Here is a 13,557-nt window from a genome sequence, read left to right as displayed (position 1 = left end):
TCATGCAAAAGATAGATCGAGACATTCGAGATTGTGTGGATCCGAATACAGGTGTGAACACGTGTAAACATGTCTCTAAAGGAATTACGTTGTAGCTTTGGTTTGGATTGCACTTTCTGTATACTGTAGTAGGTGATTTACTGTACCCTATCATTAAACATTCTTCCAATTCAGTTTTATGTGCCGCAGTGTGTCAAGCACTGCTTGATTTTTATGGCTCCTATTTTCGGAAACACGATTCTAATTTTGGAGACAGGAAAGATCTTTCTTGTCGAGGTAATTCGTGTCGCTGTGCCACGTGTCCTGTTAACGTCAAGGTCATGTTGGTGGAAGGTCAAAGGGGATTGTGTCGCCGCGTTTGACAGAGGGGACGTGATTCTATGTCGGGTTGGCACTGCGACCCCGCATAACACAACACGAATAGGGAATCTCCTTATTGCACTGAAAGTGAGTGTTCTCTAGGACTATGGCGAAATCTATTATCTAAACGCGAGGATTTACTCGCCAGAAATCCCGTTGACCGTACTATGTTACGAAATGACCAATGTCCTTGCTGCTGATAGCAAATGTGCAGTTGCTCGCAATGACCTGCACAGATGACCAAGTATGATGGTCAGTTGATTCTAAGGAATGACCATGTGAAGTTGGTGGCCACACGTGATGATGTTTGCCATAGATGTCACCACACATGGTTGCTAGGAATGTGTTTTTGCGTGGTGATATTAGACAAGGAAGACATCATGAATCTGTTTGTTTGGTTTGTTTGGTTTACCATCGCGTAATATACCGGGCAACAAGCTTCATTTCATGTGATGTTCCCCTCCCAGAAAAACACAAATAAAAATAATAAAGAAGAAATGTTCTTATTTATTCTATTAATGCCATTTAATGAATGGGTAATTGACCCTCTGCATTCAGTATCCTACTCACTTCCCACAGAGTGATTGAGTTGGGTTTATCGCCGCTTTGAACAGTATTCCAGTTATATCAAGGCTTAATAAGCTTAATGTTGGAGGAAAGATGATGCAGGTCTCAGACGTTTACCAGTTTGTTGAAACCTACGAGCACGGCTATGGTGCTCCCAAACCTAGAAACATAATCGGGGCAGACCGTGACTCGAACCCAGGATCATAGGTTTCTGGCATACCCAAGGGACGCAACTCTGCATAGCGAATTGCGGCGCCTTAGACAACTGGGCCTCACAGATAAGGCGATTAATTACATGAGAAATATACAATCGAACACGGCTATACTTTGAAATAAAATATAGACCAATCCAGTTATACGTCATGATGAAATCCTAAACATCTATATCAGGGCACTCGGCAATATCTGAGCTGCAGTCACTGTATGGCGGCAGCCTTTAAATAACCGAGCCTGGGACAGACAATCCGGTGATTGAGCAACGATCCACTCTAGGATGACACGCTATCAAGCAAGTCCCCGAGACTGACCAACCGATCTAGTAAGTCGCCAATTACGACCACCAAAGGATGCTAGTGACTTACTCTAACCCGAAATCCCAAAGGAGAAAATCCAGGACCTACTCAGAACACAATGTACTTGAATGTTCATTGCACTACTGCATGGACACTAAGCGACACCAAACTATATATTCGTAGTTCAATTGACTTCAGATAACAAGGAGTGTTGTTCTCAGGGCACACACACTATAATATAGGAGCCTCACTTCTCATGTCCCGATGGGACTCAAATAAAAATGTCAAGCTTTCCTAAACTGTCACGCATGTGCAATAATTTGGAATCGCGATCTTACCTAGAGTATCTTAAATCTTGAGTAGTGTTTGTACACACCGCCATTCATGGGCATTTAGCTCTTCAGGAGCTGATCCGGACAAGTACAGATAGGGCTTCATTGGCCGATTGTCCTGTCTCTCACAAAAATCTCAGCTCCCCCCATTAATGGTTGATGGTGATATTCTTATATGTATAATTATATGATTAGAGGGAAATTACTAATTAAACAACAAGGTGGTTTGAATTGGTACCCAACAACCTATGACCTGCTTTTGTAACCTGACCTGGTTGATAACAGGCCCTCATACCCGATGGCGTGGATCGTTACTCACAATATCGATCACTGGATTGTGATTCGATTATTTACAGACCGCTATCATATAGCTAGAATATTGCCGTGTGCGGCTTTAAACAACAAACAAACAACCTAATTAATCAAGTATTTTTTGTAAATCCGGAAACATATGTTAAACCACACAATTCAACTTCTTTGATAGGCATTTAGTCACTTGCTTGATAAAGGTGTTAGAACCTACACCGAAACGTCGCTCTTAATTTTAATAAAGAAGTTGTTCATCCATAAATTCTTATCCTTACTTACACACAATTCAAGTAGTAAGTTATATCCGGTTTCATTGGTTCTGATGTTGCATAGCAACAACCATTCAGAACTATGCTAAGACATATTTTTGCATTTGGTCACTTCATTAGTCAAACACGTCATACACACGCTGAAATATGTTCACATAAATGGTGACATTATTTTCCCGATTGAATTATATTTAGTGATCCACATAACAGCTTCTAAACCTAACATGCGATACTCTTTGCTGTCCTCTGTGATACAGGATGTTCATTCAAGGACGCGCTACACAAGCGCAATGCATGACGTCAATGCAGGGAGAAGCTTTGTGATTCTACTATTTTGTGAGCGTTTTGTTTGTTGGAAGATTGTTTTCTGTTCAGTATTGGTGTACATTTCAGTGGCGACGCGTCAGCCCAGTCAGACACGTTGTGGGAAATTGTGTAACAGTTTTGTAACAAGGACTATGCAAGACACATGAGACTTGGTTGCATGTGTCGTTCTGTGAGTATATGTGTCTTGTAGAGCTAGAGCTGTATCTGTAGAGTGCTTTCAACTTCCTAACACTACGTCAACTACCACTACGACTACTACCACCACGCTACTCCTTTTGAATGTGAGTTATATTGTACTGTACAACTGTTGATTTCAATTATTTATCATTTTAATTATCATCATCATCATCTTCATCATCATCTTCATCATCATCATCATCATCATCATCACCACCACCACCAGCAGCAGCAGCAGCATGACATGGTTAGTTCTTATTGTGGCTTATCAAAACGTCACCTGGGTCATCGGTTACACTAAACAACTGTGCAAGTGTTGATTGTCAGGAATGTTAACATGGTAATAATAGATAACAAGGCACATCATCATCCCTGATGAAGCAACCAACTACACGACAACAACGCCATTACGCTATGCACCATGGGATAAAAAAACCCCATCGATATCTATCATTATCGTAGTTAGGTTGACATGGACACCTCGACTATTGCTGAAATCTAAAAAGTCTTCGGTTTATACCTTTCTACCTTTCAGTGCCACAGTTGACACATTCTATTGCACAGACTGGCACGTTTCTTTAAGACCATTATGTACTGCTAAAATCTTAAGGACTACCCGATTCTTTCATATCACTAAATCTATAATCTGTCATGGAACGACATATTGTCTACAGTTTCAAGAAAGAATCGGGTGGCATGACAGATGGACTATAGTAATATGAAAGAATCGGTCCGTCCTTAACACTTTTTAGAAGTATATATGCGTTCTTGGTCCCTTGAATCAAAACTGCTGACGATGCACATACAATGCACTCACTTCTGTGTATTGAGACGCATTTTGACAATGGACTTAAGCTCACCGTCGTGTCTTTAACAATCCTAACACAATTACCAATGTAAAAGTCGTAACAGAATTAGTCAAGAAACAGATTAACACAATTACTCATGTAAGAGCATTTACACAATTACTCCCTAAGGCTATCGAGTGATACCTCACCGAACTGTACACTACCAAAGACATTCATTATTAACGTATTCTGTCGAACGTGGCATACTGACACTATAGTTTCATCACTATCATTGCCAGCATCTTCATCATGTAAGTGATTGATGGGATTGAAAAAACACTGCCCTGTTGTTTGAGCTTCCTTCCCGAATATTAATTGTATTTTTTATCAGTATTCAAATGGATCTGGCAGCTGATAATTTGGTGACTATGTGACACTTCATATGCAAATACCTGTGCATTATGATAGTTTATTAACAAAAATACACAAGCTGAATTGTTTATGAAACGTGTCGTCTGACAATTGAACAATGTAAGGACAAGGTGTTAATATACCATGCCGACTACAAGCCAACCGAAATTAAACACACGTTTTCGTAAATACATACCCCGTTATTGCGCGTCGTCAGTATCCAAATGACAAGATTTGTGGTAAAAAGATGATTTTACAAAGGTGGATTCTATATACCCGTTAATTGAGAAGATATGTCAAATGGCCCTCAACCAATTAAGTGCCGGCAGCTATGAAAGCACTCACGTGCGACCAGCTTTATAAATTATGGAGGGTGTAAAAGCGTATGCTAACCACTCTCATATGTCAAAGGAGCGACTTAAGAATCTAACGAGCGACAGGTATAATATCTCCTCCAGTTTATCACCGTGTGACGTCACAGGCTGAGCAGACGACACTTGGGCTGGTTAGAAAAGATCCCAGTCTTTCTGGAACTGTCGTCTGCTGGGGTGGAAGCTGTTTGCTGAACAGACGATCTCCCGTTTTGAGAATTTCTGGAGTACGATGATCAAGACCTTATAGGTAGGTGTTTACACATACTTTCCCGCACTGTAGCTATAAGCAATGGTAGTTTTACGATTGTTGTTGAAATATATATGTGGGCTTAATTTCTTATGTTGTATGTATAGCGCGACGTAGATTGACGAACGATATATATTAGGTTGAAAAATTTCTGCTGTTTTTCATTCGTTTCAAATATTCTCTTAACTGATGGTTCAACGCGTAGACGTCGAAACAGCAAATACGCGCTCGTAAACTATTTGCTTCGAAGTCATCACAGCTTCAGAAAGGATCAGTGCTGCATGAACAAACGAGGTTTATAATGATGTATCATTTGTCCCGGAGACAACCATTTACACACTGAAACTATGCTGCATGTTCTGAAACCATGTTATATCACCTGCAGGCACATGCGACGTGCACATGAGGAACAGTCTTAAATTTGCCAGGCATAATATTTAGGATAAGCTATATTCCTCACTAAAAGGTCACAGACCCTTGATAATTCTATTTTCGGGACTCGTTCAAAGTTCATGTTCTAATTAACATAGCATGAAAGAAAAAGAATATTAAAAGTTTTTGTAGGAGTAGAAATATCAGTTGTTGAAACAATCGCAAGTCAAGGTACTCACTGAAATGACAAATAAGGAGGTGGGCGTGGCTTCATTCATATCCCTTGTTATTATGCGTATTCGTTATTGCCCTAAAAGGACATCTTATATCTGGTGGTTATATGTAGTGATAACTTACATACACATTTGCGATATTGAAAGGATGGCTATAAAATCATTTTGTGGCTGACTTTGAAATAGAATTAGAAATCGTTTTTCATCCGCCGAACGGTGTGTTGATATGTCATGTGCGGTACTAATCACAAGTCACATCTTTCGGAACTGATAAGGTTGTTGTATTACATAACAATTTGATGTGATTGGTTTTCAAGACTTAAAACAACGTTGTATTTAGTCCCGCTTATGAACAAAACGCATGAACCCTGGGACATGTATTTCAACTTCCCGTGTGACGTGTTAACGAAGAAGAAACATTCCTATGCGAACTTGTAACAAATCTTATGATGTTTGTTTTAAAAAACAACTAGAACTTAAAGTGTAAGCTCCAAAGTTAAAATTTTGAACTTCTCAATTTAACCTTTAAAAGGGCGGGGTCAACACTCCTATGAGTGACGCATTCTCCATGAACTGAATTCTAAATGCGACAGTACGTTTACGTATGACTGATTCGTATAAACACAATCATTCATCAGCAGTGTATTAATAATATTAACATTATATAAAAATACACACTTCCAACAGCAGAGCAACTATGGCCAAGACGGGTCACAACACACATTCTTTCCACTATTCTTTTTAACCGAAAAAGAAGCTGGAGAAAAGTGAACATTTGTATCAAATTTCATGATGTTATTGTGCGACACGTGTGATTTGACACGCTCACTAAAGGCTACTTGCTACACTTCACTATTGGCCGGCTGTGCCTGAACTCCTAGACGATGCATGGATTATTTCTACACTGTTGGCGCGCTCTCTGCGCCGAATCCAGTTTCACCTCCATGGTATTATCCCTTGTGGCAGGTTTGATAGGGGATACACCGTTCATTGTACAGCTTTAGTGATTCAGTGGTTTTGTAAAAAAAAATATTCTGAGAATGTTGTCTAAAACACCTCCACATTTTCTTACACTGAGGCTACACCATTTAACATATAACCCTCATCCTCCTCCTCCTCATCATCCTCCTCATCATCATCATCATCATCATCCCTACCATTATTGGTAGTATTGTTATTCGTATCATACATTATATCTTATCATTTATTGTTTTTATTGTCAGTATTATTTTCGTTATTATCATCATCATCAACATTATTGATCTAATATTATGCCTATTATAATCTAGAGCAGTGGTGTATTTTTCTGTTTTGGTGTTGGAACGCGACGTTGAACCCCATATCACCTCACCTACGGCTATTTTGATGCTGATGGTAAAGTCTTAGCATAATCGTAAACTCAATTACATTGTACTATTTTAATAATCATAATTTAATAATTTGCAGAAGTTCTGCTTAAAGTTTTATCAAATTTCTTCAACTTGTATTTAAATCATCTTCGCGGTTGAAATCCAGGACAGAAAGTTTCAGTAGTGTGTACTTGTGGCAAGCGGAGGAATGGGAAACATTATGGCTGCTAGACATGATCAGTGCCCGGATGGGCTAGCATACGGGTAGACAACTCAGCCGTGACTGCAATAATCTTCAGGCATCATATGATGACATGGTCGATTGCACAGGGTATTGTTATAACAGGCGGTGTTTTGATATTGTCATATACCGGAACACCGTAACACTATTGATTGCGCTGAAAAAGCATTCATTCACTCACTTATTTCAGTTGTGTATTCGAATAATTTAATCAGATTAAAAAATTCAAAAACTCTCCTGGAGAAAACGTAATTTACCAAGGCCAAACTTTAAAATAAATATGGTTTATGAATCATCCGACTCCAAACAAAAATTGAACATAATTTACTATCGCTATCAATATAAAAAATACAAATAGTATAAATAAAACCTGTTTAAAATTTACCTTAAAAACATCAAAACTCAAAATTATGACGAGTGCCTTTACCGTGAGTACTAATTGTAAAACATTTTTACGACGTTTATTTGCATTTAAATCCAACCCATTTGATGACATTTTCAACACAATAAACACTTCTACGAAACAAAAATTGTTTCGCAAATTATTTGCATTCATCGGACACTGTTAACTTTAGATTTCGAAATGCACCCCCTCCTTTTACGAAAAACTTGATTCACGCATTGAGAGAAGTGCCCGATAATCCCTTCCCCATAACAAGTCGTAATCTGAGCACGAGCTCTAACATGTGACTTTTTAGCGTCCGGGTTCTAAATTGGTGACCCGCGACGAACGGGGCAGGTTTAACGTGACTAAAGGTGAGAATATGATAAACTGAGAAGGGAACAAGATCCGACAAAGCAATAATAACGTGTTCGTGTGACACTATCTTATTAAACGTTGCCTGTATGTCGCTCAGCTTACAAACACGATTTGATATGACAAGGGCATCATGTGATTGTCGTCAAGTCACCATTAGTGTGGAATGACCGGTAAAATAGGTGACCAGGGTCCAAGGTCCAAATGCATCTCCCCCAACAAAAAATACGTTACCGTATTCTTTTAAAAGCGGTTAACGACTGACGATGCTACATTGGCAAATTAAATCATTTCGTTCACCTGGCCCTAGCCAACGAAACAGCTTAAAGTTCCTATTTAGGTTGAAAATACATAAAAAAAACGTCATTTGTGCATTTGCGTTGTAACATTATTTGTGAATGAATCATTGTTCCTGTCAGATATATGTTCCAGTCTGCCTAGACGTTCTATCATTGATCAATTACTGAGTGGGTGAGTGAATGTTGATTTACGCCACACTCATCGAATATACTGCTTGTGTTAGTCCGAACTAATGCCGAGTTTATAGTGCTAGCCCACTGAGATATCATGCCGCAGTTTAATATGAATATCACACTCAGACACAGTGTACGGACTCAGAGCCGACCAATCCTTATTTTAGCTCGTTAATGCCGAGCGCCAGACAGGGTAACAATTACCATCCTCTGATGTCTTATGGTATGACGCGACCGGGCATCGACCCCCCCCCCCCCCCCCCCCCCCCCCCACACACACACACACACACACACACACATACACACACACACACACCCCAACCCCCTTCGGCCCTCCAGACAGACGCTCTACTGCTAGACCACAGAGATGGTCCTATAATTAACGAATTATTTAAATAATATTTCATTAAAATACTCATAAACAAGTTCTTTCTTTTACGTTCAAACTGTACTGACCAATGAAATTACGTTGAAAGTCGGTCAGCGATGTCCAGTAATGGACGGCCGGAACAAGCCATCAGAATAATTACGAGCATCGTTTGTCCATGCTGCTGTCGACCTATTTTACATGTTTGTGAATCAAACACAGTGACGAAAACCTGCAATTGAAGAGCAGTATTAACTTTGTCTCGGTAAACGCCTAGCTGCTGGCACAGCGCGAATTTCAAACAGTGGTTAGTAGCGTCAATTTGCTGGACCGTAGCTCACAATCTTCTGAAGCTCTGCGACGTCAGTCAACTGTGTCAATGGCACTGTGGTCAAGTTTACGCATTTGAGTAGATGTATTTTGATATTTACAGTGTCGGTGAGTGAGTTGGGTAAACACCGGTTGATAAAGGAGGAAATTCCTTTGGCCGAAGACGTTAACTTTTAGTGAAACCAAACAACATGGCTATTGTGATGCCATACCAAGGATCATAATCGGAGCGAATTTGGGATTCGAACCAACGATCAGTGGATCCTAATACAGTAAACTACGGTTATAACGAACTCAATTTAGCTCGTTATAACCGTAGTTCGTAATAAGCATATATACAGCATATATACAACAAATGGCCCGGACTCAAAAATAAGTTCGTTATATCGGTCAGTTCGTTATAAGCGTGTTCGTTATAACCGTAGTTTACTGTATGTGTATATTTTCCAATATGATAAATACTAGTTTATACGCTGCCAGGCAAAAGAAAGTATGCGCTTGAAAATTGGATCTGACCAAACAATTACAAACCACAGTCACCGAGACACTGCAAACTTAAGGTTCGACACACAACAATGACACCCGTATCAAATACATCAACACCGAATGTCCATGTCGTGTTTGTTACAGTTTTAGCCACCGTCAAACATGGGTGTATACTTTCATATGCAGGCAGTTTAGTTGCAGCTGCTTGACAAGCGTACAAGCATGGGACACGATGACATGCATCAACCAAGTCAGCGAGCCTGACCACCCGATCCCGTTAGTCGCCTCTTACGACATGCATAGTCGTCATTTTCAGCAACCCATGCTTGCCGTAAAAGGCGACTAATTGACGTGAAAGCGAATAACGGGACCGGGTGGTCAGGCTCGCTGACCTGGTTGATGCATGTCATCGTATCCTATTTGTGTAGATCGATACTCATGATGTCAATCACTGGGTTGTCTGGCCCAGACTTGATCATTTACAGCCCGCCGTCATATAGCGGGAATATTGCTCAGTGCGGCGTTGAACAACAAACAAACAAATATTAAGCATATGTGTCGCATTGAAAGCATAAACAAAGTTGAAATCCACAAGACATCTCTGTCCGCATGGAAGCTACTTCTTCTATAACACGTGCCCAAAGCATTGAACGAGACATAATGAAAAAACACCTGGTGTCAATGACCTTCTCGTCATCAGTCAAACCTGACAACCACCTGTGTCGGTCCGGCATAGCGACATGCGACAATACATGTCGGCAACAAACAAGGCATCAGTATCCGGCACTTGATACAGATGAACAGTGAAATGAAGGATCTACTCACACAATTACAAGCTAGACCTGCCATTTATAAATCGCTAATGTCAGCCACTGGGACTGATCGAGGGAGAGACTGATTTATGGCCGTCGCGTGCTCTGAGGTAGTTAAACCACACCCCGGGGACTGTTTATCTGGTTGGACATTTTATTTGCAGTTTGGAAGAATTAATTGTTCACGAAATATATGACTCACTGCAATCGCTTCAAATTTCGTGTGATGTTAAGTCCCTCGTGACACCTTTCATCCCCCATTTCATGTAATCCGTTAAGCGAGTGATTTACGTTTTACGCCGCTTTTTTAAATATTCCCGCAATAACACGATGGAGGACACAAGATTTTGGTTGGTTGGTTTGTTTGTTTGTCGTTTGAAGCCTCACTCAGCATTATTTCAACTCTATGGCGGCGACCTGTAAATAATCGAGTCTGGGCCAGACAATCCAATGATTGACATCATGACCATCGATCTACACGTGTGACATTCATCAACCAGGTCAGCGAGCCTGACCACCCGATCTCACGACAAGCATAATCGCTTTGCACGGCCATCATAGGTTGCTGAAGACCTATTCTAACCCGGATATTCACAGGTTGAGAAAACCAGAAATGGACTTAACGTTTTGTACTCATGTGGGAAATCGAACCCTTTCCTTTGGCGTGACGAGAGAACGCTTTAACCTGTAGGCTACCCCACCGCTCAGAGTTTGTTGACAAAAGACATAGATGTCCTTTATGCATTATCAGACTTGACATTATCAGATGAATACATGTATATTACCAAACATACACCGTCTATTTGGACGAATAACTTCGAAATTTAAAACAACAACAAGTGTTTACTCGAAATCGAAAGTTCGTTTAAGACGAAATAACGTTTTCATCCAAATAGGATCAATATCAGTACTGAGGCTTTTTCCTCGAACTATGAATAACTCGACATATATTAATGGCCCCATGACATCGAGTTTAATGTTTCGTGTTCATGAACAAAGAACACATTGAGCGGACTGTATAGCAGTGTTTTTGCCAGTGTTTCCTGAATAATAGTTCATTTAATCAGTTAAAATGTGTCTTTTCAAAATTGTTCTCTGTGGACGATAGTCGGAGATCATAGACAAGACGTTATTCAGACACATACCATAGCTGGACGCGTCGACACCAACAGAACATGTCCAGATACAACCACGTGTCTAACTTCACTACATATCAAGATGAGATACGAGACACCTTGGAACATATGATCCCGTAATAGTGTGACTTATTTGACAGAAATTTCTATTTTCAAAGAACCACTTATACTCATGGCTGTCCCTCCGAACGTCCCTTCTGGCAACCTTTGACCTCTAAAGGGGTCGTCTAAGGTCGTCCGCCTGCTGGATTGTGGTTAAATGGGTTATGGCTGAACAAGAACGCAGTGCAATGTTGTGTGGTGTGACGTCTCTCAGCTCATTTTTCTTCTGTTTAAGTAGAGGACTTAATTTATTATGCCCGAGCAGAAGGCGGACTGTGAACTATACTTGAAACGTGATTAAATATATTGCCTTGCTAAGGCGTGCGGAGATATTACCCTTGCATGAAATTGATATTAATATTATATTAATTACAACAGTAATATATATTATATTATATGTAGGCGAAACAATTACAGTATAAGAAAATGGGTGATAATGATAAAAATCTTTGAGATAATGAAAATTCATGGCGATCAAATTGCATGTTGCCTCAAGTAAGTCGGTTAATATTGCCAAACGAGTGACTTTGTTACGGAAACGCCCGAGTTGATCCGAGTGGCTCCTAAATATAGACCAGGAACACGTCAGTTACACAAGACAGAACACTTTATCTTAGCATTTCCTGAATAATGTCACTTTTTCATCATCCCGTTTTAAACCCAAAAAGGATGTTTGTGTTATGTCGCAAAGCCTATTAACATAGTAAGGTTGTAATATCGACTGAGTGTTTTTGGTTTAGTTTTGTTTGTTTGTTTGTTGTTTAACGCCGCACTCAGCAATATTACAGCTGTATGACGGCGGTCTGTAAGTAATCGAGTTTGGACCAGACAATCCGGTGATTGACATCATGAGAATCGATCCACGCAATTCGGATACAATGACATGCATCAACCAAGTCAGCGAGCCTGAACACCCCAAATATATATATTGGGTATTCTGTGACATATTTTATTCTATTTTCTACACCTCACAACATCGAATCATCTGTGGTCGGATACGATATCTACACATCAGCTTTTAACTATGAATATGTTTTTATTGTTTTCATGAACCCGATACGTTCTGCACAAATACTTGTGACGTCATAGAACGACCTCAAGTGACTTATATACACACGCACGTCCTTCTTAGACACACGACACGCTCTGCTTCTCAACTGGACCACATATCCGTCTCTGTGGATGTAGTCATCAAATATCTGTTTGTAGTTGATTTAACTGAGCTGAATGTTTGTTAAAATACACGGAAACAGCAATACAACAAGCCCAAAGAATACCACAATCCCGATCAGTACAGAAATACTGTATTCAATGCTTCAGCTAGGTTTGGGTAGAATATACCTCAGGGGGTCCGTTAAAATTTCGATGGATACAAACTTCATCGTTAAATGTCCTCACAGACCCTCTTAATAGTGTAAATGTTGACATATTGAAACAGAATTTGAGTTTGAAAGACGCATTAAACATGTCAAACGAATTAAGTTTATGAAACTATAGCACAACAAAGAGCAACACAACAATCCAAGCGTTTTGAACTTATATGTCATCTCGTTTCACCCATGATAGTGATTGTTCATTTTCAGAGAATAAACGACATTTACAAGTGTTCACCACCACATAATTGAAGGAATTAAGGATTTTATAAGTCATCGAACTTTTGATCTGCTCCCTGGGTGATAAGTCGTTACCGTGCTTTACGTACTGGTGTCTTCAAACTTCCACGAGCCGAAACACGTTGTCGCGTCAAATAAAACATATATTAACTATATTTACTCGGCTGATTATATAAAAGCGTAAAGTTCAGTGGAAATGTACAACCGTTCTAATATAATAAATCACTGCAAGGAATAGAGTCGATTTTACACGAATGTTATCGATGGTGACAGCAGACGACGTGTCACGTGACAGACATCATGAATATGCATCGTCTGTTCTGTCAATGTCCCGACGCAAGGTTGGGGAATTTCTAGTCCTTCAATGTCGGCTGTTGAGTATGCCTAGAAGAGTTTGGAAAGAAGTGAGCTGGACGAGTTTTCACAGTCTACGCTGGGCGACAACAAGTAACCATTTATTCATACAGGTAATGTAATTCAAACCACATTTCTTTGGTAGCGTTTGTGACACTCCATGGCGGGAGAGACTCACGTGTGACGATGTCAATCATTTGAAATGTACATCACCACACGTGATGCTTATATTTATCGATGTATATAAGCGGTGTTGTTT

General features: G+C 39.9%; 1 protein-coding gene across 4 annotated transcripts in view; it reads left to right on the top strand.

Annotated features, from left to right (window-relative positions):
- Nucleotides 1-2,809: 2,809 nt before the first annotated feature.
- LOC124112300 (electroneutral sodium bicarbonate exchanger 1-like) overlaps nt 2,810-13,557 on the top strand; it is a 57,240-nt gene continuing 46,492 nt past the window's right edge. For 2 of the 4 annotated variants that reach the window (XM_048381745.1, XM_048381739.1), the window contains exons 1-2: nt 2,810-2,957; nt 4,511-4,673. The gene's annotated coding sequence lies outside the window, so the exon portion shown is untranslated. Of the gene's footprint in view, nt 2,958-4,510; nt 4,674-13,257; nt 13,412-13,557 lie in introns of those variants that run through there. The other 2 variants (XM_048381744.1, XM_048381740.1) reach the window with 2 other exon arrangements.

Source organism: Haliotis rufescens, unplaced genomic scaffold (assembly GCF_023055435.1).
Source record: "Haliotis rufescens isolate VD_foot unplaced genomic scaffold, xgHalRufe1.0.p SCAF_4, whole genome shotgun sequence".
In the NCBI taxonomy this organism is placed as follows: Eukaryota; Metazoa; Mollusca; class Gastropoda; order Lepetellida; family Haliotidae; genus Haliotis; species Haliotis rufescens.
The sequence above is the reverse complement of the archived record's forward strand: the minus strand, read 5'-3'. Positions and strand labels throughout refer to the sequence as shown.